General features: G+C 48.3%; 12 non-coding genes across 12 annotated transcripts; 11 read left to right on the top strand and 1 right to left on the bottom strand.

Moving 5' to 3' along the window:
• Positions 1 to 12,099: 12,099 nt before the first annotated feature.
• Positions 12,100 to 12,172, top strand: trnav-aac. Its single transcript has one exon. It is a non-coding gene; the product is annotated as a tRNA-Val (tRNA).
• Positions 12,173 to 13,809: 1,637 nt separating this feature from the next.
• Positions 13,810 to 13,882, top strand: trnav-uac. The gene has a single exon. It is a non-coding gene; the product is annotated as a tRNA-Val (tRNA).
• Positions 13,883 to 14,378: 496 nt separating this feature from the next.
• On the top strand, positions 14,379 to 14,451 carry trnav-aac. The gene has a single exon. It is a non-coding gene; the product is annotated as a tRNA-Val (tRNA).
• Positions 14,452 to 16,103: 1,652 nt separating this feature from the next.
• On the top strand, positions 16,104 to 16,176 carry trnav-uac. The gene has a single exon. It is a non-coding gene; the product is annotated as a tRNA-Val (tRNA).
• A 496-nt stretch (positions 16,177 to 16,672) lies between these two features.
• On the top strand, positions 16,673 to 16,745 carry trnav-aac. The gene has a single exon. It is a non-coding gene; the product is annotated as a tRNA-Val (tRNA).
• A 1,652-nt stretch (positions 16,746 to 18,397) lies between these two features.
• On the top strand, positions 18,398 to 18,470 carry trnav-uac. The gene has a single exon. It is a non-coding gene; the product is annotated as a tRNA-Val (tRNA).
• Positions 18,471 to 18,564: 94 nt separating this feature from the next.
• Positions 18,565 to 18,637, top strand: trnar-acg. The gene has a single exon. It is a non-coding gene; the product is annotated as a tRNA-Arg (tRNA).
• Positions 18,638 to 18,966: 329 nt separating this feature from the next.
• On the top strand, positions 18,967 to 19,039 carry trnav-aac. Its single transcript has one exon. It is a non-coding gene; the product is annotated as a tRNA-Val (tRNA).
• Positions 19,040 to 21,530: 2,491 nt separating this feature from the next.
• Positions 21,531 to 21,603, top strand: trnav-uac. The gene has a single exon. It is a non-coding gene; the product is annotated as a tRNA-Val (tRNA).
• Positions 21,604 to 22,052: 449 nt separating this feature from the next.
• trnar-acg lies at positions 22,053 to 22,125 on the top strand. The gene has a single exon. It is a non-coding gene; the product is annotated as a tRNA-Arg (tRNA).
• Positions 22,126 to 22,446: 321 nt separating this feature from the next.
• Positions 22,447 to 22,519, top strand: trnav-aac. The gene has a single exon. It is a non-coding gene; the product is annotated as a tRNA-Val (tRNA).
• A 4,716-nt stretch (positions 22,520 to 27,235) lies between these two features.
• On the bottom strand, positions 27,236 to 27,308 carry trnav-cac. Its single transcript has one exon. It is a non-coding gene; the product is annotated as a tRNA-Val (tRNA).
• Positions 27,309 to 27,659: the final 351 nt, after the last annotated feature.

Below are 27,659 nucleotides of genomic sequence, written 5' to 3'. Positions count from 1 at the left end.
TGCTCTGCTTCAACAATAAGACGTTGGGACTCAAAGGCTAATGTAGATTGATGGTTGGCTTCATTCTGAACGTAGGGTAACAAATGCCTCCCAAAACAATCACCTCCTTCAACACATCCCAAAAGACATGCTGTTAGGAGAGTTGGACATTCTGAATTCTGCCTCTGTGTACCCGAACAGTGCAGAAGGAGGCCATTCGGCCCATTGAGTCTGCACCAACCCTTTGAATGAGCGCTCTACCTATTTACATTCCCTCGTCCACCCGCCTTATCCCCATAACCAAGAACCTAACCTGCACATCCCTGGACATTAAGGAGTAATTAAACGTGGCCAATCTACGGTAGCACAGTGGTTAGCACTGTTGCTTCACATCGTCAGGGTCCTAGCTTCGATTCTTGCCTAAGGTCACTGTCTGTGCAGAGTGTGAAGACGTGATGTTAGGTAATTTGGACATTCTGAATTCTCCCTCAGTGACCCGAACAGGCGCCGGAATGTGGGGATTGGGGATTTTCACAGTAACTTCATTGTGACGTTAAGGATTATTCTTTTTTTTTTAAACGTTGCCTCCAACAAAGATGGCGGCTCCACATTCGCCCTGGTGAGCTTTCCCCCAATAAAGATGGTGGCCGTTCACCCGGCCCTAACATGAGGTTCTGCAGCCCCGCTCGGTACAAATTGGGTCAGGTAAGCTCTTTTCCCAGATTTGCGGCTCACACAACATGTTTACGCCTGCCCACCACGTGCTTCTTCGCTCCCTCCGCCCCGTCAATTGCCTCTGACCGATTTTAGATCTCAACAAGGAGCTGCTGTCCATCGCCATGACCCACACTGTGCATGCTTCAATCAAGCCCAGTCCTGCCCCTCATTCACTCCGATTGGTTGGAGGACCAGCCGCTCCCTGTCGGGCCTCCAGTCCCGCCGCTCCTCTTCCAATTGGTCGAAAGCTGCCGTCAATCACGGGCATTGTGACGGTGACAGATGGTGAGAGCGGCCACAGGCTGAGACAATCGTTGATTGTCCAATAATAACAGTGAGAGTCTCACTGGGACAATCAGACAATAATAGTGGAGATGGGGCCCAGAGGAGAAACAGCAAAGGATTCACTCACTTTGAGAGTAAGAAACACAGTCCATAACATTTAGGAGCAGAATTAGGCCATTTGGCCCATTATTATTATAAGTGAGTCTGATCCGCCATTCTGGCTGATGTATTCCTCATCTGTCACCTTTAATGCTACAGACTAAGAGGTGGATTGCAAAATCAGCTAGAGCATCTCCTCCTTGGAACACATGACCCAGGAGATTGAATAGGCAATTCAGCCTCCCGAGCCTAAACACATCAATGTGATCATGGCTGATCCCATCATGACCTCAACTCCACTGTCCTGCCTTTTCTCCATAAACCTTCAAACCATTACCACTTAAAAATCTGTCTAACTCCTCCTTAAATTTACTCACTGTCCCTGCATCTGGGATAGCAAATTCCACAGATTCACAACCCTTGGGAGAAGTAGTTTCTCCTCAAATCTGTTTTAAATTTTCCACTTCTTATTATATGGCCTTCTGAAAGCAAAAAGTGAGCATAAGAGAGAGGCCACAAAAACAAGGAGACAGGTTGTGAAATTGGGCAGAATCTATGGGACCAGCAGGAGAAAAGGAGACCATGAAACTGCTGGATTATTGTAAAAACCCAACTGTGTGTTAATATCCTTCCGGGAAAGGTACCTGCCATCAGCTCTGAACCTACACAAGAGTTTGCCAGGACATGAACAGAACCTGTCACTCCACCAGCAACAAAGACGAAGGCACCAGTGTGGACAGACACAATCACTTCCAGTCACATATCATTCTGAGTTGGACATATATACCTGTTCCTCCATTGTCAGTGAATGACAATCCTGTAATTCTACCAAAAAATATTCTGGAACACCTTGGTCGCTTGAAATACTCAACGGATATACTTGTTAATCAAACAATGCTGTATTCTATTGCAATGCTGGACCAACATCTGCTTAACAACTAATTTCTCCTGGAACATACCTCCCTGTTCTGTGCTGTACTGTTCTAATTCTAATTTAGTGTCCCGCAATGGAAATGTCCGTACCCAAAAAGTCCACTGTAGTTTGGATCCATGGGAAAGACTAGAACGAGGTGACACACTTTAAGAATGAGACATGGGTGGGCAGCACAGTGGTTATCATTGCTACTTATGGTGCTGAGAACCCAGGTTCGAATCCCGGCTCTGGGTCACTATCCATGTGGAGTTTGCACGCCCCCCCCCCCCCCCCCGCCCCCACCCCCACCCCCCTCCCCCACCCCCCCCCCACCCCCTCCCCACCACCCCCCCACCCCCACCACCCCCCCCCCACCCCCCCACCCCCCCCCCCCCCCCACCCCCACCCCCACCCCCCCCCCACCCACCCCCCCCACCCCCCCACCCCCCCCCCCCCCACCCCCACCCCCCCACCCCCCCCCCACCCCCCCCCACCCCCCCCCACCCCCCCCCCACCCCCACCCCCCCCCCCCCCCCCACCCCACCCCACCCCCCCCACCCCCCCCCCACCCCCCCCACCCCCCCCCCCCCCCACCCCCCCCACCCCCCCCCCCACCCCCCCCCACCCCCCCCCACCCCCCCCACCCCCCCCCCACCCCCCCCCCCCCCACCCCCCCCCCCACCCCCCACCCCCCCCACCACCCCCACCCCACCCCCCCCCCCCCCCCCCCCCCACCCCCCCCCCCCCACCCCCCCCCCCACCCCCCCCCACCCCCCCCACCAACCATGTTTGCGTGGGTTTCCTCCACAACTCAAAGATGTGCATATTAGGTGGATTGGCCACGCTAAATTGCCTCTTAATTGGAAAAATTAATTGGGTACTCGAAATTTATTAAATTTCAGATCTCCAGGGCAGCACGGTGGCGCAGTGGGTTAGCCCTGTTGCCTCACAGCGCCGAGGTCCCAGGTTCGATCCCAGCTCCGGGTCACTGTCCGTGTGGAGTTTGCACATTCTCCCCGTGTCTGCGTGGGTTTCGCCCCCACAACCCAAAGATGTGCAGGGTAGGTGGATTGGCCACGCTAAATTGCCCCTTAATTGGAAGAAATTAATTGGGTACTCTAAAATTTAAAAAAAAAAAAAAAAAAAATTTCAGATCTCCTGAAGATCCTGTTTCGAGTTTCAGACAGTTCTGTCCCAAGTGAGATGTTTGAAGACCTTTCATCTCTCTCTCTGCATATCGATGTTCATTAAGGATACATAAATTGCTCTCCCTGTGCCTGTGTGGATCTCAGCTACAAAGACGTGCAGGGTAGGTTTGGCCACACTAAAAAGGTACACAAATTGATTTCCCTCGCATTAGATATCTATTTTCCAATATTAGCTGGATAGGGCTTCACACATCGACGCTACGACCAAGAAAGCATAACAGCGCCTATACTTCCTCAGGAAACTATGGAAATTCAGCTTGTCCACGTTGAGTCTTACAATTTTTACAGATGCAGGAAAACATGATAGAAAAACATCCTATCTGGCTTCATCGCCTGCTGTGGCAACTGCTCAGCCCAATACCATCAGAAACTACAGAAAGCAATGAACACAACCCCAGTCCATCATGCGCCTTAGGTCCTCAGCGCCTTAGTCCCACTGTTAACTACTATACCACGTCTCCTTCTCACTTGGATTTAAGTATGATTTTTATCCCACTCGCCCAATCTTCACATCATAGCAAACAAAAATCACTATTCACTAATTGGGATGATCAATGGCGCGTGCATTCCCCGGCATTCGCCGCGGTGGTCAATGTCCCCTATCGACACTGCAGGGCAGCAATGCGCAGGCGCATTGCCTGGAGTAGTTGGAGCATGCGCGGTGTGATGGCGCCTGGGAAAGAGACGCTTCTTTGTCTCATGGGCAGCGGGTAAGGATGCGGAAATCCGGAGGAAGCGATGGCGCCCACTCTGGAGGGAGAGAGTTTCTAAACACTGCGTGAAGGCCCTAAACCAGGAATAAGTACCAGTAGGTCCTGCGTTTGTAGCTTCGGGTCTTTTCCCGATAACAGGCCCAATCAACAGCCGCCATCTTGATTCAAATGCAGCGGCGCGCATGCGTGAGTGCGGGACGTCTGTAATGGTCAAGGTTCATAGTCTCACCCGGCCAGGTCCTAGTGCCCGAGAATGTATTCACACCCAGTCTGCAGTGTCCCTCAGCTTGATTCATTTATTTATCTGGCTAAACGGATGGTCTCTTTCCTAATGTTTACAACTAAAGTGCTGGTTTCCCCAGGATATGGCTGACATTTCAGGGACAGTAAATTAATATTGGGCAGAGATATATCTAATGTAGTAGCATGATCGCACAGTGGTTAGCACTGTTGCTTTACAGCAACAGGGACTTGGGTTCGATTTCGGCTTGGGTCACTGTCTGTGTGGAATCTGCATGTTCTCCTGTGACTGCGTGGGTTTCCTCCAGGTGCTCTGGTTTCCTCCCACGAGTCCTGAAAGACATGCTTTTGAGCTGAATTGGACATTCTGAATTCTCCCTCTGTGTACCCGAACAGGTGCCGGAGTGTGGCGATGAGGGGCTTTTCACAGTAGCTTCAATGCAGTGTTAATGTAAGCCTACCTGTGACACTAATAAAGAATATTATGTTCTGAAGGTTAGTCTTTGGATTTCATTTCCACAGGGAGCAGCGGAGTCTGGGGGGGTCATTGAATATATTCAAACATGAGTTTGACAGATATTTGATTGAGAATGGAGTTAAGGGTTATGGGGTTCAGGCAGGAAAACCGAATGCAAGCTGAGATGAGATGTGAGGGCAGCACGGTCGCACAAGTGGATACCACTATGGCTTCACAGCGCCAGGATCCCAGGTTCGATTCCCTGCTGGGTCATTGTCTGCATGGAGTCTGCACGTTCTCCCCGCGTCTGCATGGGTTTCCTCCGGGTGCTCCAGTTTCCTCCCACAATCCAAAGACGTGCAGGTTAGGTGGATTGACCATGCTAAATTGCCCTAAGGGACCAAAAAATTGCCCTCAGTAACCCAAAAAAAAGGTTAGGAGTGGTATTGGGTTACGGGGACAGGGTGGAAGTGGGTCGGTGCAGACTCAATGGGCCGAATGGCCTCCTTCTGCAGTCTTATGTTCTATGAGGGATTTTGTTCACTCACAAATGTGGTGAAGCTTTGGAATTATCTACCCCTGAGGAATGTGGAGCCTCAGTCATCAGGTATTTTCAAGACAAATATTGCTAGGTTTCTAAATATTGAAGATATCGAGGGATATGGGGACCGTGTGAGAAAATGGTGCTGAGGTAGATCGGCCAAGGATCCCATTGAACGGTTGAGCAGACTCGGTGGGCCGAATGGCCTAGTCTTACTCCTATTCTAATCTCTGTGTCCTGGTCAGGAAGCAGTGAGCTGAGCTGGGATCTGTCAATCAACATGAATTAGCGCCTTCAGGAGAATTGGGAGGGTGAATATTAGATGCAGCAGAGTGAGAATGGAGGGAGAGTGTGTGGGATGGATATTTACAGCTTTTGGCGAACGAGAGAGGAAATGATATTCCATCGGAACAAGAATTGTCTGCTCTGAATTTCTATCCTGCACTAACAATTATGACTTTTCTAATTTTTTTAAAAAAGATATAAGAAGAGGAGGAATTATAGACAGAAATCTCAAACATCACATTTCAATGTGACAAACTCACTCTATTCCTTCTGATCTGAATATCATCGGACTCTGAATATCATCGGGGAGAAGTAGATTTGTCCGATCTGTCGGCTTCAAAAGATTTTAAACGTGAGTGTGACTGGAGAAGCACCGAGACCCACACAACACACACCCGAGTGAGAGAGTTCCAGTGAACTGACTGAAAAGAGCTTTAACCTGTTACACAGCCTGAAAAAACATCACACCATTCACAGTGAGGAGAGACAGTGAACATGTTCTGTGTATAGACAAGGCTTCCACTGATTGTCCAATCTGGAGAGACACGAGGAGACCCAAAACATGGAGAAACCGTGGAAATGTGCTGACTGTGGGAAGGGATTCAGAGCCCCATCTGTGCTGGAGACTCATCGCCGCAGTCACAATGGGGAGAGGCCGTTCACCTGCTCTCAGTGTGGGAATGGATTCATTCGGTTATCTCACCTGCAGGCACACCAGCGAGTTCACACTGGGGAGAGGCCATTCACCTGCTCTCAGTGTGGGAAGGGATTCACGCACTTGTTTAACCTGCAGTCACACCAGCGAGTTCACACTGGGGAGAAGCCATTCACCTGCTCTCAGTGTGGGACGGGATTCACTCACTTATTCAGTCTGCATACACACCAGCGAGTTCACACTGGGGAGAAGCCATTCATCTGCTCCCAGTGTGGGATGGGATTCAGTTCTTCGTCCAACCTACGGAGACATCAGCGAGTTCACACTGGGGAGAGGCCATTCACCTGCTCTCACTGTAGGAAGGGATTCACTCAGTTATCCAGTCTGCATACACACCAGCGAGTTCACACTGGGGAGAGGCCATTCACCTGCTCTCAGTGTGGGAAGGGATTCAGTTCTTCGTCCAACCTAAGGACACATCAGCGAGTTCACACTGGGGAGTGGCCATTCACCTGCTCTCCCTGTGGGAAGGGATTCACTCAGTTATCCAGTCTGCATGCACACCAGCGAGTTCACACTGGGGAGAAGCCATTCACCTGCTCTCAGTGTGGGAGGGGATTCAATAATTCATCCAATCTTCGGAACCATCAGCGAGTTCACACTGGGGAGAGGCCGTTCACCTGCTCACAGTGTGGGAAGGTATTTGTTAGTTCATCCACCCTGCAGAGACATCAGCGAATTCACACTGGTTAGAGGCCATTCACCTGTTCTCAGTGTGGGAAGGGATTCAGTAATTCGTCCAACCTTCGGAAACACCAGCATGTTCACACTGGGGAGAGGCCATTCATCTGCTCCCTCTGTGGGAATGGATTCACACAGTTATCCAGTCTGCAGATACACCAGCAAGTTCACACTGGGGAGAGGTCATTCACCTGCTCTTAGTGTGGGAAGGGATTACGTAGAAACATAGAAAATAGGAGCGGGGGAGGCCATTTGATCCTTTGCGCCTGCTCTGCCATTCATTCTGATCATAGCTTATCATCCAACTGAATAGCCTAATCCCGATTTTCCCTCCATATCCTTTGATCCCCTTCGTCCTAAGTGCTATATCTAACGGCTTCTTGAAAAATGCAATGTATTGGCCTCAACTATTTCCTGTGGTAACAAATTCCACAGGCTCACCACTGTCTGGGTGAAGAAAATTCTCCTCATCTTTGTCCAAATGGTCTACCCCGTATCCTCAGACTGTGACCTCTGGTTCTGTACATTCCCACCATCGGGAAAATCTTTCCTGCATGTACCCTGTCAAGTCCTGTTGGAATATTATAGGTTTCAATGAGATCCCCCATTCTTCCGAACTCCAGCGAATACAATACTAACTGATTCAATCTCTCATATGTTAGTCCCACCATCCCAGGAATCAGTCTGGTAAACCTTCGCTGCAATCCCTCTGGAGCAAGAACATCCTTCCTCAGATAAGGAGACCAAAACTGCACACAATATTCCAGGTATGGCCTCTCCAAGGCCCTGTATAATGACAGCAAGTTATCCCTGCTCCTGTACTCGAATCCGCTCGCCATGAAGGCTACTATTTTCCTTCTTTATTGCCTGCTGCAGCTACATGTTTACCTTCGGTGACTGGTGTCCGAGGATACCCAGATCTCGTTGCACATTCCCCTCTCCTAATCTATGGCCGTTCAGATAATAGCCTGCCTTCTCATTTTTGCAACCAATGTGGATAACCTTGCATTTCTCCAAATTATACTGTATCTGCCTTCATTCGCCCACTCACTCAACTTGTGCAAATCACTCTGAAGGATCTCGGCAACCTCCTCACAGCTCACCCTCCCACGCAACTTGTGTCACCTGCAAATTTGGAGATATTGCATTTTGTTCCCTCATCTAAATTGTTAATATATAAGTGGTGTAGTGGTTAGCACTGCTGCCGCACGGTGCTGAGGTCCAGAGTTCAATCCTGCCCGGGTGATTGTCTATGGAGACAAGTTCTCCTCGATTTTGCGTAAGTCTCACCCCATAACACCAAAGATGTGCAGGGTAGGTGAATTGGCCACGCTAAGTTAACACTTCATTGGAAAAATAGAATTGGGTACTTTAAATTTGAAAAGTAAAATCATTTATATATCTTGTGAATATCTGGGGCCCAGGCACTGATCCCAGCGGTACCCCGCTAGTCACTTCCTGCCAATTTGAAAAAGATCCATTAATTCCTACTCTTTGTTTCCTGTCCACCAACCAGTTTTCTATCTATCTCGATACACTACCACTAATCCCCTGTGCTTTAATTTTACACATTAATATCTTATGTGGGAATATGTCAAAAGTCATCTGAAAGTCCAAATATACCACATCCACTGGCTCCCCCTCATCAACTTTACCAGTTACATCCTCGAAGAATTCCAGTAGATTTATCAAGCATGATTTCCCCTTCATAAATCCATGCTGACTCTGTCCGATCCTGCCACTGTTTTCTAAGTGCTTTGCTTTAAAATCTTTGATAATGGATTCTCAAATTTTCCCCACTGTCAATGTCAGGCTTACTGGTCTATAATTCCCTGTGTTGTCTCCACCTCCCTTTTTAAATAGTGAGTTGCATAAACCATCTTCTAATCTGCAGGAATTGTTCCAGAGGCTATAGAATCCTGGAAGATGACCACCGATGCATCCACTATTTCTAGAACCACTTCTTTAAGTACTTTGGGATGCAGATTATCAGGCCCAGGGGATTTATCAGCCTTCAATCCCATCTGTTTCCCCAACACCATTTCTTTGTCGCCTCTTATGCAGTCAGCCTAATTTCCTGTTTTGTGCCATTCCCAACATCATCACTGCAGTTTGGGGTCTATATATGATGCCCACTAATTTTTTTGCCCCTTGGTGTTTCTCAGCTCCACCCATACAGATTCCACGTTGTCAGAGCTAATATCCTTCCTCACTATTGCCTTAATTTCCTTTTTTTTTTAAATAAACAATTTTATGGAGGTATGTTTGGAATTGTGAACAGTTGCAGTGTACAATAATGTGCAAATATCAACAAAAACACAGTGCAAATGACCCATCCTCTCTCATAAACAGTACCCGCCTATTTATATCCCCCCTATTCTTACCCCCCCCCCCCCCCCCCCCCCCCAGGCTGACTGACGTGCAATTCCCCGCAAAGAAGCCGATGAATGGTTGCCATCTTCGGGCGAACCCTAATACAGATCCTCTGAAGGCAAACTTAATTTTTTTCCAGACTAAGAAAGCTCAACATGTCCGAGAGCCATACTTCGGGGGCTTTGAGTCCCTCCATGCCAGCAGTATCCGTCGCTGGGCTACCATGGAAGCAAAAGCCAAGACATCGGCCTCATTCTCCTCCTGGACCCCTGGGTCTTCTGAGACCCCAAACATTGCCACCACTGGACTCATCACTACCCTAGTTTTCAGTATCTGGGACATGACGTCCGCAAATCCCTCCCAGTATCTCCTAAGTTTTGCCCAAAACATGTGGACGTGATTCGCTGGTCCTCCCGCGCATCTAGCGCACTTGTCCTCCACCCCAAAAAATTTGCCACCCCCCTGGACTTAGAGTCCAAGCCCGAGTGGAAGACCTGACTAATCCAGCCCTTCCTTAGTCTGGTCTGGTCAGTCACTTTCAGATGTGTCTCCTGCAGCATGATTACGTCCGCCTTTAGAGCCCGCAAATGCGCGAACACAGGCGCCTCTTGACTGGCCCATTTAGTCCTCTGACATTCCATTGATCAGCCTGGTTAGAGGGCATCTGCCCGCCCCCCCCCCCCCCCCCCCCCCCCCCCCCCCCCCCCCAATGCCGGTCAACCATAACCCTTCTTGAGCCCGCCCCCGGCCCATGTGCTGCGCCCCTCCCAGTTCGCCTCCTGGCAGTTCCCACCCCCGACCTCCTCTCTGCTACCTAATTTATATCCCTCCCATGTCAGCAGAATAGCTTCACCCCCGCCCCCAGCAACTACAACCCTCTGTAACCTGACCCCTGCCATATACTGGCTGTATGTATACCCCCACCTGACTTCCTTGACTAGCTTCCTGCAAGGCTGGTGACTCATCTCTCCGGCACCCACTTGTCTCGCTCCCATTGTTCCCTTGAGCTCATCCCCCCCCCCCCCCCACACCAATTCCACTGGTCTGTCCTGCTCGAGCAGTCTCTCTGAAGTAAGGAAGATCAAACAAAAAAGGCCAATCAAACAAAGAACCGAGACTGCTCCATCTTTAATGCTGTTCCAGTTGTGTAAACTGATGAGTGATACCAATTACCCCTTTCTGCGAATTAATAAAAGAAAAACACAGCAACACAGTACCCGTGTAACCCCCCTGCATCAAACAACTTTAACCCCCATTGCTTCCCGGCCACATTTCTGTTACGATGGAAGCTCCAAAAAGAAAAAAAACACAAAGATAAAGCAGAAAGAAACGAGAAAGGGAGCATCCATCTCCCCCCTCGCCCATTGTAACCAAAGGCAGCGAAAAAAAAATACAAAGTACCTGTGAAGCAGCAAAAAATAGAAAGTCAGTCCAAGAAAAATAGAAGTCAGGTAAACAGTAATACTCAGTCTTTGGCTTCAGTCCGTGGGTCCTCAGTTCAGCGCCAGTCCCTGATCCTTTGCGAACTCCATCGCCTCATCGGGGTCCACATGTAGTAAGGCTGGCTCTGGTGCGTGTCCCAAAGCCGCGTATGGAAGAGCTGACCGAACTTCATGTGCTTTTTGAACAAAACCTCTTTAATTAGTTTTAAGGCTGCTCATCGCCTGGCCACCTCCTGACTCAAGTCCTGGTAGATGCGCAGGACATTGTTGTTCCATGTACAGCTCTTTGTGCTCTTTGCCCACTGAAGGACATGCTCCTTATCCGTGAACCTGTGGAACCTAACCACTACTGGTCGGGGGGGGGGGGGGGGGGGGGACCCCCCGGTCGTGGCTGCCTCACCTGCACTCTGTGTGCCCCATCCAGCTCCAGCGGTCGCATGAAGGAGTTAGCCCAATAGCTGCTGCAACAGGTCTGTCACAAACTTCGGGGCGTCCGTTCCTTCGGCCCCCTCCGGGAGGCCAATAATTCTCAGATTTTGTCTGCGGGCTCTGTTTTCCAAGTCTTCAAGTCTGTCAAGCAGCCTTTGTGTCACTCCTTGAACCCATCTATTTCTATTGTAGCGATCATTTGTGTGTCCGCCTGTTCCTCCACCGCTTGCTCCAGCTCCTTGACCTTTTTGGTCCTGAGCCTCTAGTTTTGGTTCACTTGCTCCCACCGCTTTCTGAAACGGTTTCAAAGTTATCCCGCTTCATGGCTTCAAAACTTCCTTTTATGACCTGCCGCATATTGTCCAGCGCTGCTTGGATCTCTGGTCCGCAGTCCGTACGTCAGCCATCTTTGTTCCTGGGTCGCTCCCAACCACTTTGTCTCTCTCCTTTTCCTGCTTTCACTGCTTTCTGCTCTTCTTTGTTTCCATGCAGCTCCGCACGTTTAAATCAGCAGCTTTGTGGCCGTCTTTTCCAGCGCTCAAAAGTTCCGGAAAGTCAGGAACCAGGTCCAAAAATCCGGCCGAAGTGAGAGCCACTGATGTGAGACTCACATCCCTCATAGCCGCCACGGGAAGATTAATTACCTCTTTAACCGGCACTGTTACTCCACTGCCTTTTCCTTGTCCTCAGTGAAAAGAACAAGCGGAAACAAGATTTCAACCCAAAAATGTTGGACAGCTGGTTCCCGATGCAGAGCAAAGTGAGCAGGGCATCAACAATTCTCGTTTCAGCTGTGGTTACTTTTGAAAGCCCCGCCCTCACAATTGAATTTCAAGCAAAACATAACTTATCTCCAGTTCAGCAAAGTTCAATATCTGATCCTTTCATAAGTTGAGACATCAGTTTTAAAGAAACGGCTCCTTCCAATAAGTTACATGGCCTCTCAGCGGAACCGTTAGAAGCTGCAACAGTACATTGAGGTTCAACATTGCACAGAGCCACTGATTGAGATGCTCCCAGCGGTTTCTGTAGTGTAGTGGTTATCACATTCGCCTAACACGCGAAAGGTCCCCGGTTCGAAGCCGGGCAGAAACATCGCGTGCTTCGCATTTTGTGTGACGAATGTTTGCACAAAATACCTTTCAACCTCAATCTCGCACGTTCGAGGAACATGAGATTTCGTCTCTCATGAGATATTAAAATTCCTGCAACAAAGTCAGAAATTCCCTATTTTGCCACGATTCGGATATTAGCAGTTTGTCATCCACCACAGAATCGTTTGGGTTTACAAATGCAGATGAACATATTTAATCACCATTTCAAACATATCTAAATGTACGATAAAAGCTCCTTACTGCGTGTGCGTCAATGGGAAAGAAAAACAGAAAACACAGGACAGTCTCAGCTGGTCTGACAGCCTCTGTGGAGAGAGATGGCAAGTGTCATTTCGAGTCTGGGTGACTCTTTGTCGAAGCTGGACAACTGGATCTTTGGTCAGGTGTAGGCTGGCGGAGTGTGTGGGGGAAGTGGGTGGGGGGAGAGGGGAGCGTGAAGCATTGGGCCTCGACAGACGGCCAGCGATGGGTGGAGAATAACAAAAATGTGTTGGGTCGAAAGAAAAAGGGAATGTAAATGCTTCTAATCAGTGTTAAGAACTGTGCTGACAGGCGATTAGAAGATTAGAATGTGTTAATGGCAGATGACCATGAGGAACAAGGGGCGGATTTTCCAAGAGGGATGCGATTGGTTTGGGGAATGGGGAGGGGGAGACAATGGGAGAGGAAGACATATCAATGGAAGCAATGAAAATAGGTTGATGGAAATAAACATGTGGTGAAGTGGGAAGAGTGATTTCACGGTGCGAAGTTGTTGAGCCTACTGTAAAATCCGCAAGGCTGTACCGTGCCTATTCGGAGGTTGAGGTGCTGTTCCTCGGCGTTGTGCTGAGCTACATGGGAACATTGCAGCAGGCCAAGATCGGACATGTGGACATGAGAGCAGGACAGTGAGTTCAAATAGCAAGCGACAGGAGAGTCTGCCACCAGCTTGTCGATGGAGCGAAGGTGTTTTGCAAAGTCACCCAGTCGGCATTTAGTCTCTCTAATGGAGAGTAGATGGCATTGGGATCAGCAAATGCAACAGGCCAGATTGAAGGATGTCTGAAAGTAATGTGTACTCAAAAGGACAGACACAAACGATACTGTAACGGACTTAGAGGAAATGCCAGAGAGTTAACTGAACCAGCTTTGGGTAAGAAAAAAACGGTTTTCCTGATGGAGAAACGGGAAAAGCCAGGGTGGGAATCCAGGCTCAAAGGTGACTTGCAATTACCCCTCCTTTCTTCTACATGAACGGTATTTAGGCTGCAGCATTTTACACACCAAAACACAAAGAGGTCAAATATAAGAAACACATAATTGTCAATTCTTAAACTCAACTCAAGCATTGAATAACGAAACAAATATTGTGTAAAGTCGGTTGCTTTTTTCTGTAGGATTTCAGAATGCTGCATTAATAATAGAAGAGAGCATTTCGCCGTTAGAGATTTGCTGAACAAATTCTTCAGTTCAATATAGGTTCTTCTCCTGGCTTGTAAGTTTAGACATCTGTTTTAAAGAAATAGACGTGTTCTTGTAAGAAGTGACATGGCCTCTCAGCAGAACCATGCGAAGCTGCAACAAGGCAGTTGTGTTGCAGGTGACACAGGTCCGTTGGAGTCTGCGCTGCCAGCTGTTTCTGTAGTGTAGTGGTTATCACATTGGCTTTACACGCGAATGGTCCCCGGTTCGAAACCGGGCAGAAACATCTGGTGTTCCCAGTTCAGTCTGTGGCTAAATATTACCTCAATCTCGTAACTGGTCTTCATCATCGAGGAATAGCAAAAGCCTATAGCTGCTGTGGGCCAGTGGCGCAATGGATAACGTGTCTGACGACGAATCAGGAGATGCCAGGTTCGACTCCTGGCTGGCTCGCAGTTCCTAGTTTTGGCGTCCCCTTTAGTTCAGTGGGTTGGACAGCTGGTTCCCGATCCAGAGCAAAGTGAGCAGGGTATCATCAATTCTCGTTTCAGCTGTGGTTACTTATGAAAGCCCTACCCTCTCAATTTAACTTCAAGCAAAACATAACTTATCTCCAGTTCAGCAAAGTTCAATATCTGATCCTTTCATAAGTTGAGACATCAGTTTTAAAGAAACGGCTTCTTCCAATAGGTTACATGGCCTCTCAGCGGAACCGTTAGAAGCTGCAACAGTACATTGAGGTTCAACATTGCACAGGGCCACTGATTGAGATGCTTCCAGCGGTTTCTGTAGTGTAGTGGTTATCACATTCGCCTAACATGCGAAAGGTCCCCGGTTCGAAGCCGGGCAGAAACATCGCGTGCTTCGCATTTTGTGTGACGAATGTTTGCACAAAATACCTTTCTTCCTCAATCTCGCACGTTCGAGGAACATGAGATTTCGTCTCTCATGAGATATTAAAATTCCTGCAACAAAGTCAGAAATTCCCTATTTTGCCACGATTCGGATATTAGCAGTTTGTCATCCACCACAGAATCGTTTGGGTTTACAGATGCAGATGAACATATTTAATCACCATTTCAAACATATCTAAATGTACGATAAAAGCTCCTTACTGCGTGTGCGTCAATGGGAAAGAAAAACAGAAAACACAGGACAGTCTCAGCTGGTCTGACAGCCTCTGTGGAGAGAGATGGCAAGTGTCGTTTCGAGTCTGGGTGACTCTTTGTCGAAGCTGGACAACTGGATCTTTGGTCAGGTGTAGGCTGGCGGAGTGTGTGGGGGAAGTGGGGGGTGGGGGAAGTGGGTGGGGGGAGAGGGGAGCGTGAAGCATTGGGCCTCGACAGACGGCCAGCGATGGGTGGAGAATAACAAAAATGTGTTGGGTCGAAAGAAAAAGGGAATGTAAATGCTTCTAATCAGTGTTAAGAACTGTGCTGACAGGCGATTAGAAGATTAGAATGTGTTAATGGCAGATGACCATGAGGAACAAGGGGCGGATTTTCCAAGAGGGATGCGATTGGTTTGGGGAATGGGGAGGGGGAGACAATGGGAGAGGAAGACATATCAATGGAAGCAATGAAAATAGGTTGATGGAAATAAACATGTGGTGAAGTGGGAAGAGTGATTTCACGGTGCGAAGTTGTTGAGCCTACTGTAAAATCCGCAAGGCTGTACCGTGCCTATTCGGAGGTTGAGGTGCTGTTCCTCGGCGTTGTGCTGAGCTACATGGGAACATTGCAGCAGGCCAAGATCGGACATGTGGACATGAGAGCAGGACAGTGAGTTCAAATAGCAAGCGACAGGAGAGTCTGCCACCAGCTTGTCGATGGAGCGAAGGTGTTTTGCAAAGTCACCCAGTCGGCATTTAGTCTCTCCAATGCAGAGTAGATGGCATTGGGATCAGCAAATGCAACAGGCCAGATTGAAGGATGTCTGAAAGTAATGTGTACTCAAAAGGACAGACACAAACGATACTGTAACGGACTTAGAGGAAATGCCAGAGAGTTAACTGAACCAGCTTTGGGTAAGAAAAAACGGTTTTCCTGATGGAGAAACGGGAAAAGCCAGGGTGGGAATCCAGGCTCAAAGGTGACTTGCAATTACCCCTCCTTTCTTCTACATGAACGGTATTTAGGCTGCAGCATTTTACACACCAAAACACAAAGAGGTCAAATATAAGAAACACATAATTGTCAATTCTTAAACTCAACTCAAGCATTGAATAACGAAACAAATATTGTGTAAAGTCGGTTGCTTTTTTCTGTAGGATTTCAGAATGCTGCATTAATAATAGAAGAGAGCATTTCGCCGTTAGAGATTTGCTGAACAAATTCTTCAGTTCAATATAGGTTCTTCTCCTGGCTTGTAAGTTTAGACATCTGTTTTAAAGAAATAGACGTGTTCTTGTAAGAAGTGACATGGCCTCTCAGCAGAACCATGCGAAGCTGCAACAAGGCAGTTGTGTTGCAGGTGACACAGGTCCGTTGGAGTCTGCGCTGCCAGCTGTTTCTGTAGTGTAGTGGTTATCACATTGGCTTTACACGCGAATGGTCCCCGGTTCGAAACCGGGCAGAAACATCTGGTGTTCCCAGTTCAGTCTGTGGCTAAATATTACCTCAATCTCGTAACTGGTCTTCATCATCGAGGAATAGCAAAAGCCTATAGCTGCTGTGGGCCAGTGGCGCAATGGATAACGTGTCTGACGACGAATCAGGAGATGCCAGGTTCGACTCCTGGCTGGCTCGCAGTTCCTAGTTTTGGCGTCCCCTTTAGTTCAGTGGGTTGGACAGCTGGTTCCCGATCCAGAGCAAAGTGAGCAGGGTATCATCAATTCTCGTTTCAGCTGTGGTTACTTATGAAAGCCCTACCCTCTCAATTTAACTTCAAGCAAAACATAACTTATCTCCAGTTCAGCAAAGTTCAATATCTGATCCTTTCATAAGTTGAGACATCAGTTTTAAAGAAACGGCTTCTTCCAATAGGTTACATGGCCTCTCAGCGGAACCGTTAGAAGCTGCAACAGTACATTGAGGTTCAACATTGCACAGGGCCACTGATTGAGATGCTTCCAGCGGTTTCTGTAGTGTAGTGGTTATCACATTCGCCTAACATGCGAAAGGTCCCCGGTTCGAAGCCGGGCAGAAACATCGCGTGCTTCGCATTTTGTGTGACGAATGTTTGCACAAAATACCTTTCTTCCTCAATCTCGCACGTTCGAGGAACATGAGATTTCGTCTCTCATGAGATATTAAAATTCCTGCAACAAAGTCAGAAATTCCCTATTTTGCCACGATTCGGATATTAGCAGTTTGTCATCCACCACAGAATCGTTTGGGTTTACAGATGCAGATGAACATATTTAATCACCATTTCAAACATATCTAAATGTACGATAAAAGCTCCTTACTGCGTGTGCGTCAATGGGAAAGAAAAACAGAAAACACAGGACAGTCTCAGCTGGTCTGACAGCCTCTGTGGAGAGAGATGGCAAGTGTCGTTTCGAGTCTGGGTGACTCTTTGTCGAAGCTGGACAACTGGATCTTTGGTCAGGTGTAGGCTGGCGGAGTGTGTGGGGGAAGTGGGGGGTGGGGGAAGTGGGTGGGGGGAGAGGGGAGCGTGAAGCATTGGGCCTCGACAGACGGCCAGCGATGGGTGGAGAATAACAAAAATGTGTTGGGTCGAAAGAAAAAGGGAATGTAAATGCTTCTAATCAGTGTTAAGAACTGTGCTGACAGGCGATTAGAAGATTAGAATGTGTTAATGGCAGATGACCATGAGGAACAAGGGGCGGATTTTCCAAGAGGGATGCGATTGGTTTGGGGAATGGGGAGGGGGAGACAATGGGAGAGGAAGACATATCAATGGAAGCAATGAAAATAGGTTGATGGAAATAAACATGTGGTGAAGTGGGAAGAGTGATTTCACGGTGCGAAGTTGTTGAGCCTACTGTAAAATCCGCAAGGCTGTACCGTGCCTATTCGGAGGTTGAGGTGCTGTTCCTCGGCGTTGTGCTGAGCTACATGGGAACATTGCAGCAGGCCAAGATCGGACATGTGGACATGAGAGCAGGACAGTGAGTTCAAATAGCAAGCGACAGGAGAGTCTGCCACCAGCTTGTCGATGGAGCGAAGGTGTTTTGCAAAGTCACCCAGTCGGCATTTAGTCTCTCCAATGCAGAGTAGATGGCATTGGGATCAGCAAATGCAACAGGCCAGATTGAAGGATGTCTGAAAGTAATGTGTACTCAAAAGGACAGACACAAACGATACTGTAACGGACTTAGAGGAAATGCCAGAGAGTTAACTGAACCAGCTTTGGGTAAGAAAAAACGGTTTTCCTGATGGAGAAACGGGAAAAGCCAGGGTGGGAATCCAGGCTCAAAGGTGACTTGCAATTACCCCTCCTTTCTTCTACATGAACGGTATTTAGGCTGCAGCATTTTACACACCAAAACACAAAGAGGTCAAATATAAGAAACACATAATTGTCAATTCTTAAACTCAACTCAAGCATTGAATAACGAAACAAATATTGTGTAAAGTCGGTTGCTTTTTTCTGTAGGATTTCAGAATGCAGCATTAATAATAGAAGAGAGCATTTCGCCGTTAGAGATTTGCTGAACAAATTCTTCAGTCCAATATAGGTTCTTCTCCTGGCTTGTAAGTTTAGACATCTGTTTTAAAGAAATAGACGTGTTCTTGTAAGAAGTGACATGGCCTCTCAGCAGAACCATGCGAAGCTGCAACAAGGCAGTTGTGTTGCAGGTGACACAGGTCCGTTGGAGCCTGCGCTGCCAGCTGTTTCTGTAGTGTAGTGGTTATCATATTGGTTTTACACGCGAATGGTCCCCGGTTCGAAACCGGGCAGAAACATCTGGTGTTTCCAGTTTAGTCTGTCGCTAAATATTACCTCAATCTCGTAACTGGTCTTCATCATCGAGGAATAGCAAAAGCTTGTAACTGATGTGGGCCAGTGGCGCAATGGATAACGCGTCTGACTACGAATCAGGAGATTCCAGGTTCGACTACTGGCTGGCTCGCAGTTCCTAGTTTTGGCGTCACCTTTAGTTCAGTGGGTTGGACAGCTGGTTCCCGATGAAGAGCAAATTGAGCAGGGCATCATCAATTCTCGTTTCAGCTGTGGTTACTTTTGAAAGCCCCGCCCTCACAATTGAATTTCAAGCAAAACATAACTTAGCTCCAGTTCAGCAAAGTTCAATATCTGATCCTTTGATAAGTTGAGACATCAGTTTTAAAGAAACGGCTTCTTCCAATAAGTTACATGGCCTCTCAGCGGAACCGTTAGAAGCTGCAACAGTACATTGAGGTTCAACATTGCACAGGGCCACTGAGTGTGATGCTCCCAGCAGTTTCTGTAGTGTAGTGGTTATCACATTCGCCTAACACGCGAAAGGTCCCCGGTTCGAAGCCGGGCAGAAACATCGCATGCTTCTCATTTTGTGGGACGAATGTTTGCACAAAATACCTTTCTTCCACAATCTCGCACGTTCGAGGAACATGAGATTTCGTCTCTCATGAGATATTAAAATTCCTGCAACAAAGTCAGAAATACGGAATATTCAAGACGCCAGGGGAAGAAAAGCCTTCCCTATTTTGCCACGATTCGGATATTAGCAGTTTGTCATCCACCACAGAATCGTTTGGGTTTACAGATGCAGATGAACATATTTAATCACCATTTCAAACATATCTAAATGTACGATAAAAGCTCCTTACTGCGTGTGCGTCAATGGGAAAGAAAAACAGAAAACACAGGAAAGTCTCAGCAGGTCTGACAGCCTCTGTGGAGAGAGATGGCAAGTGTCGTTTCGAGTCTGGGTGACTCTTTGTCGAAGCTGAACAACTGGATCTTTGGTCAGGTGTAGGCTGGCGGAGTGTGTGGGGGAAGTGGGGGGGGGGTGGGTGGGGGAAGTGGGGGGGGTGGGTGGGGGAAGTGGGGGGGGGTGGGTGGGGGAAGTGGGGGGGTGGGTGGGGGAAGTGGGGGGGGGTGGGTGGGGGAAGTGGGGGTGGGTGGGTGGGGGAAGTGGGGGGGGTGGGTGGGGGAAGTGGGGGTGGTGGGTTGGGGGGGTGGGTGGGGGAAGTGGGGGGGGGTGGGTGGGGGAAGTGGGGGGGTGGGTGGGGGGAGAGGGGAGCGTGAAGCATTGGGCCTCGACAGACGGCCAGCGATGGGTGGAGAATAACAAAAATGTGTTGGGTCGAAAGAAAAAGGGAATGTAAATGCTTCTAATCAAAGTTGGGGTGGATGGGGGAAGTGGGTGGGGGAAGTGGGGGGGGTGGGTGGGGGAAGTGGGGGTGGGTGGGGAGGGGGAAGTGGGGGGGGGGTGGGTGGCGGAAGTGGGGGGGGAAGTGGGGGGGTGGGTGGGGGGAGAGGGGAGCGTGAAGCATTGGGCCTCGACAGACGGCCAGCGATGGGTGGAGAATAACAAAAATGTGTTGGGTCGAAAGAAAAAGGGAATGTAAATGCTTCTAATCAAAGTTGGGGTGGATGGGGGAAGTGGGGGGGGGGGTGGGTGGGGGAAGTGGGGGGGGGTGGGTGGGGGAAGTGGGGGGGGTGGGTGGGGGAAGTGTGGGGGGGTGGGGGAAGTGTGGGGGGGTGGGTGGGGGAAGTGGGGGGTGGGTGGGGAGGGGGAAGTGGGGGGGGGGTGGGTGGGGGAAGTGGGGGGGGGTGGGTGGGGGAAGTGGGGGGGGTGGGTGGGGGAAGTGTGGGGGTGGGTGGGGGGAGAGGGGAGCGTGAAGCATTGGGCCTCGACAGACGGCCAGCGATGGGTGGAGAATAACAAAAATGTGTTGGGTCGAAAGAAAAAGGGAATGTAAATGCTTCTAATCAAAGTTAAGAACTGTGCTGACAGGCGATTAGAAGATTAGAATGTGTTAATGGCAGATGACCATGAGGAACAAGGGGCGGATTTTCCAAGAGGGATGCGATTGGTTAGGGGAATGGGGAGGGGGAGACAATGGGAGAGGAAGACATATCAATGGAAGCAATGAAAATAAGTTGATGGAAATAAACATGTGGTGAAGTGGGAAGAGTGATTTCACCGTGCGATGTTGTTGATCGTACTGTAAAATCCACAAGGCTGTACCGTGTCTATTCGGAGGTTGAGGTGCTGTTCCTCGGCGTTGTGCTGAGCTACATGGGAACATTGCAGCAGGCCAAGATCGGACATGTGGAACTGAGAGCAGGACAGTGAGTTCAAATAGCAAGTGACAGGAGAGTCTGCCACCAGCTTGTCGATGGAGCGAAGGTGTTTTGCAAAGTCACCCAGTCGGCATTTAGTCTCTCTAATGGAGAGTAGATGGCATTGGGATCAGCAAATGCAACAGGCCAGATTGAAGGATGTCTGAAAGTAATGTGTACTCAAAAGGACAGACACAAACGATACTGTAACGGACTTAGAGGAAATGCCAGAGAGTTAACTGAACCAGCTTTGGGAAATAAAAAACGGTTTTCCTGATGGAGAAACGGGAAAAGCCAGTGTGGGAATCCAGGCTCAAAGTTGACTTGCAATTACCCCTCCTTTCTTCTACATGAACGGTATTTGGGCTGCAGCATTTTACACACCAAAACACAAAGAGGTCAAATATAAGAAACACATAATTGTCAATTCTTAAACTCAACTCAAGCATTGAATAACGAAACAAATATTGTGTAAAGTCGGTTGCTTTTTTTGTAGGATTTCAGAATGTTGCATTAATAATAGAAGAGAGCATTTCGCCGTTAGAGATTTGCTGAACAAATTCTTCAGTCCAATATAGGTTCTTCTACTGGCTTGTAAGTTTAGACATCTGTTTTAAAGAAATAGACGTGTTCTTGTAAGAAGTGACATGGCCTCTCAGCCGAACCATGCGAAGCTGCAACAAGGCAGTTGAGTTGAAGGTGACACAGGTCCGTTGGAGTCGGCGCTGCCAGCTGTTTCTGTAGTGTAGTGGTTATCACATTCGCTTTACACGCGAAAGGTCCCCGGTTTGAAACCGGGCAGAAACATCTGCAGGGCAGCAGGGTAGCATGGTGGTTAGCATAAATGCTTCACAGCTCCAGGGTCCCAGGTTCGATTCCCGGCTGGGTCACTGTCTGTGTGGAGTCTGCACGTCCTCCCCCTGTGTGCGTGGGTTTCCTCCGGGTGCTCCGGTTTCCTCCCACAGTCCAAAGATGTGCGGGTTAGGTGGATTGGCCATGCTAAATTGCCCATAGTGTCCTAATAAAAGTAAGGTTGGGGGGGGTTGTTGGGTTACGGGTATACGGTGGATACGTGGGTTTGAGTAGGGTGATCATGGCTCGGCACAACATTGAGGGCCGAAGGGCCTGTTCTGTGCTGTACTGTTCTATGTTCTATGTTGTATCTGGTGTTCCCAGTTTAGTCTGTTGCTAAATATTACCTCAATCTCGTAACTGGTCTTCATCATCGAGGAATAGCAAAAGCCTATAGCTGCTGTGGGCCAGTGGCGCAATGGATAACGTGTCTGACTACGAATCAGGAGATGCCAGGTTCGACTCCTGGCTGGCTCGCAGTTCCTAGTTTTGGCGTCCCCTTTAGTTCAGTGGGTTGGACAGCTGGTTCCCGATCCAGAGCAAAGTGAGCAGGGTATCATCAATTCTCGTTTCAGCTGTGGTTACTTATGAAAGCCCTACCCTCTCAATTTAACTTCAAGCAAAACATAACTTATCTCCAGTTCAGCAAAGTTCAATATCTGATCCTTTGATAAGTTGAGACATCAGTTTTAAAGAAACGGCTTCTTCCAATAAGTTACATGGCCTCTCAGCGGAACCGTTATCAGCTGCAACAGTACATTGAGGTTCAACATTGTGATGATTGCGATGCTCCCAGCAGTTTCTGTAGTGTAGTGGTTATCACATTCGCTTAACACGCGAAACGTCCCCGGTTTGAAACCGGGCAGAAACATCGCGTGCTTCTCATTTTGTGTGACGAATGTTTGCACAAAATACCTTTCTTCTTCAATCTCGCACGTTCGAGGAACATGAGATTTGGTCTCTCATGAGATATTAAAATTTCTGCAACAAAGTCAGAAATATGGAATATTCAAGATGCCAGGGGAAGAAAAGCCTTCCCTATTTTGCCACGATTCGGATATTAGCAGTTTGTTCATCCACCACAGAATCTTTTGGGTTTACAGATGCAGATGAACATATTTAATCACCATTTCAAACATGTCTAAATGTACGATAAAAGCAACTTACTGCGGATGCGTCAATGGGATAGAAAAACAGAAAACACAGGACAGTCTCATCAGGTCTGACAGCCTCTGTGGAGAGAGATGGCAAGTGTCGTTTCGAGTCTGGGTGACTCTTTGTCGAAGCTGGACAACTGGATCTTTGGTCAGGTGTAGACTGGCGGAGTGTGTGGGGGAAGTGGGGGTGGTGGGGGGGAGAGGGGAGCGTGAAGCATTGGGCCTCGACAGACGGCCAGCGATGGGTGGAGAATAACAAAAATGTGTTGGGTCGAAAGAAAAAGGGAATGTAAATGTTTCTAATCAGTGTTAAGAACGGTGCTGACAGAGGCGATTAGAAGATTAGAATGTGTTAATGGCAGAGGACAGTGAGGAACAAGGGGCGGATTTCCCAAGAAGGATGGATTGGCTAGGGGAATGGGGAGGGGGAGACAATTGGAGAGGAAGACATATCAATGGAAGCAATAAAAATAAGTTGATGGAAATAAACATGTGGTGAAGTGGGATGAGTGATTTCACGGTGCGAAGTTATTGAGCGTACTGTAAAATCCGCAAGGCTGTACCGTACCTTTTCGGAGGATGGGGTGCTGTTCCTCGGCGTTGTGCTGAGCTACATGGGAACATTGCAGCAGGCCAAGATCGGACATGTGGACATGAGAGCAGGACTGTTAGTTCAAATAGCAAGCGACAGGAGAGTCTACCACCAGCTTGTCGATGGAGCGAAGGTGTTTTGCAAAGCGGTTACCCAGTCGGCATTTAGTCTCTCCAATGCAGAGTAGATGGCATTGGGATCAGCAAATGCAACAGGCCAGTTTGAAGGATGTATTATAGTAATGTGTACTCAAAAGGACAGACACAAACGATACTGTAACTGTCTTAGAGGAAATGCCAGAGACTTAACTGAACCAGCTTTGAGAAAGAAATAACGGTCTTTCTGATGGAGAAACAGGAAAAGCCAGTGTGAGAATACAGGCTCAAAGTTGATTTGCAATTACCCCTCCTTTCTTATACACGAAGGGTATTTCGGCTGCAGCATGTTACACACCAAAACACAAAGAGGTCAAATATAAAAAAAAAACATAATTGTCAATTATGAAGAGTCATAATTTGTGGGTGATGGGTGGGGGTGCTCTATTGGGCCTCAATAGAGGGCTAGCAATAGGTGAAACATGACGAATATATTGGGCCTCGATAGTGGGCTTGCAATTGGTGGAAAATGACGAATATATCTCGGACAGAAAGAAAAAGGGTATGTAAATGAGGCTAATCAAGGCTAAGAAATGATATGGAGATGCAGGCGTTGGACTGGGGTGAGCACAGTAAGAAGTCTTACAACACCAGGTTAAAGTCCAACAGGTTGTTTCAAACACGATCTTTTGGAGCGCAGCTCCTTCCTCGGGTGAAGGCTAAGAATGGTGCTGATGGCGCATCAAGAGGTCAGAATGTGTTAATGGCAGAACAAAGGTAAGCAGCGTGTCAGAGAACAATTACAAACAGGGATCAGATTGCTGAAGTAGGATGGTATGGGCTGGGGGAGGGGGGGCAATGCTGAGGGTAAAACATATCAATGGAAGGAATGAAAATAAGTTGATGGAAATAAACAGGTGGTGGAGGAGGAAGAGAGAGTTCACAGTTTGAAGTTGTTGGCCTGAATAAAATGAAAGAAACAGAGAGCTGCCTGAGTCCACCGGAATTATGCAATAGACATAAGTGAATGTCCACTCAAGGCAAGCTTTTCGAAAATGTCTCGATTTTCTCGAAAACGCCTTGATTCCGTGCAGTGTGAGCTCAGCTTCTCAAAGCAAACACAATGTGAATGAATCCCGCCGTCTGCGCGAAGAAATTAAGAAAACATGTCCCTTGACGAACAGAAAACCTCATCAAAAGGGTCCCTTGGGATTTGAACCCGGCACCTTTCGCAACTTCTAACACAGAGACACCTGAAGCGAGAATCATACCTCTAGACCAACGAACCCCGCAAAAAGGAGGGAAGCATATTGTCATTGGCATCGAAAGTCGATCTAACATCTGGATCGGATTGGATTGGATTTGTTTATTGTCACATGTACCGAGGTACAGTGAAAAGTATTTTTCTGCAAGCAGCTCAACAGATCATTCAGTACATAGAAGAAAAGGGAATTAAACAGAATTCAAGAAAATACATTAGAATACATAATAGGGCAACACAAGGTATACAATGTAACTACATGAGCATTGGCATCGGTTGAAGCATACAGGGTGTAGTGTTAATGAGGTCAGTCAATAAGTGGGTAATTTAGGAGTCTGGTGACAGTGGGGAAGAAGCTGTTTTTGAGTCTGTTCGTGCGTGTTCTCAGACTTCTGTATCTCCTGCCCGATGGAAGAAGTTGGAAAAGTGAGTAAGCTGGGTGGGAGGGATCCTTGATTATGCTGCCCGCTTTCCCCTGGCAGCGGGAGGTGTCGATGGAATCAATGGATGGGAGGCAGTTTCGTGTGATGGACTGGGCGGTATTCACAACTCTCTGAAGTTCCTTGCGGTCCTGGGCCGAGCAGTTGCCATACCAGGCTGTGATGCAGCCCGATAGGATGCTCTCTATAGTGCATCTGTAAAAGTTGGTAAGGGTTAATGTGGACATGCCGAATTTCCTTAGTTTCCTGAGGAAGTATAGGCGCTGTTGTGCTTTCTTGGTGATAGCGTCGACGTGAGTCGACCAGGATAGATTTTTGGTGATGTGCACCCCTAGGAATTTGAAACTGCTAACCATCTCCACCTCGGCTCCATTGATGCTGACTGGGGTTTGTACAGTACTTTGCTTCCTGACGTCGATGACCAGCTCTTTAGTTTTGCTGGCATTGAGGGAGAGATTGTTGTCGTTACACCACTCCACTAGGTTCTCTATCTCCCTCCTGTATTCGGATTCGTCGTTATTCGAGATCCGGCCCACTATGGTCGTATCATCAGCAAACTTGGAGATGGAGTTGGAACCAAGTTTTGCCACGCAGTCGTGTGTGTACAGGGAGTAGAGTAGGGGGCTAAGCAAGCAGCCTTGCGGGGCACCGGTATTGAGGACTATTGTGGAGGAGGTGTTGGTGTTCATTCTTACTGACTGTGGTCTGTTGGTCAGAAAGTCAAGGATCCAGTTGCAGAGTGGAGAGCCAAGTCCTAAGTTTTGGAGCTTTGATATGAGCTTGGCTGGGATTATGGTGTTGAAGGCGGAGCTGTAATCAATAACTAGGAGTCTGATGTAGGAGTCCTTGTTTTCGAGATGCTCTAGGGATGAGTGTAGGGCCAGGGAAATGGCGTCTGATGTGAACCGGTTGCGACGGTATGCGAATTGCAGTGGGTCAAGGCGTTCCGGGAGTATGGAGGTGATGCGCTTCATGATCAGCCTCTCGAAGCACTTCATTACAACTGACGTCAGGGCCACCGGGCGGTAGTCATTGAGGCACGTTGCCTGGTTCTTCTTGGTACCGGTATGATGGTGGTCTTCTTGAAGCAGGTGGGGACCTCGGACTGGAGTAGGGATTGGTTAAAGATGTCTGTGAATACCTCTGCCAGCTGATATGCGCAGGCTCTGAGTGCACGACCAGGGATCCTGTCCGGGCTCATCACCTTCACGTTCAGGAAGGCCGATCTGACTTCGGAAACTTGATGGTGGGTATGGGTGAATTATGTGCTGCTGGGGCACTCGACCGCGGATTGTTGGTTACCTGCTCAAACCGAGCATAGAATGCATTAAGTACATCGGGGAGGGGTGCGCTGCTGCCAGAGATACTGCTCGGCTTCGCTTTGTAGCCCGTTATGTTGTTTAGTCCTTGCCACAACCACCGAGAGTCTGTCTGTGACTCTAGCATCTGCGGAGAAAGCGGAAAATACTGGAACAACTCAGGGAGTCAGGCGGCATTTGTCGAAAGGACAATAAAGCTCGTCTTTCACCATCACCTTTCATTAAAACCGGGACAGGTTAGAAATGTAGGGCGTCTCAACCAAGTGAAATCCCGGAGGGAGCAAACAGAACAACAGGAAAGAGCTCTAATAGGGGGCAAGTCAAGAGAGATTAAATGAGAAGAGGCCTTGGGTTCCTGGCCACAAGGGGAGGTTCGCATCAAATCAGAGAATTGATTGAGGCCATTCCGCCCGCCGTGTCTGTGCCAGCTCTCTGTCAGATCAATGGAAGCAACAAATGTCTGTTGAGCTTCTTTGGAACAATTCAAAGTCCGAGGTCCGGAGGTCAGCGTTAAGATCAGTTCAATTCTCCACTTGGGCTCTGTGGAATAGGAGGGTCACGTCCCTGTGGTTAACACATGAAAAAGGGACAGTTCAGTGGCTCATGTGAGACGAAATGTCATAGTCCTGGAACACACGAGATTCCGGCAACATTCAGGAAACAGAATTGTTTTGTGCCCAATAATTGTGCAACCTTTTCTCACACGAAATGCTAAATGTTCGATGTTTCTGCCCGGTTTCGAACCGGGGACTTTCCGCGTGTGAGGCGAATGTGATAACCACTACACTACAGAAACCGCTGGCAATTAACGGACGTGCGGAATGTACAACCTCACTGTGTTGCTGCAGATTCTGATGGTCTGTTTGAGAGGCCAGGTCCCTTGTTGCAAGCGACAGCTGTTTCTTAAATTAACAGATGTCTCAACATATAAAGCCGTGAGATGTAGAAATTATATCGAAATTAACATAAGTTATATTTTGCTTAATGTCGGTCATAAATTTGTGCACTTTGGTCTCGAGATCTGGTTCTCGTTTAGGGATTTTCAATCAATGCCTATGGGAGTGGTCGTGGGTTTAAATCCAGGACAGGCTCTTCACTCCAGGTCAGAGATTATGAATTGTTTGCGATGCTGACGGCAGGGTTGATT

Source organism: Scyliorhinus canicula, unplaced genomic scaffold, assembly GCF_902713615.1.
Source record: "Scyliorhinus canicula unplaced genomic scaffold, sScyCan1.1, whole genome shotgun sequence".
In the NCBI taxonomy this organism is placed as follows: Eukaryota; Metazoa; Chordata; class Chondrichthyes; order Carcharhiniformes; family Scyliorhinidae; genus Scyliorhinus; species Scyliorhinus canicula.
The sequence above is the reverse complement of the archived record's forward strand: the minus strand, read 5'-3'. Positions and strand labels throughout refer to the sequence as shown.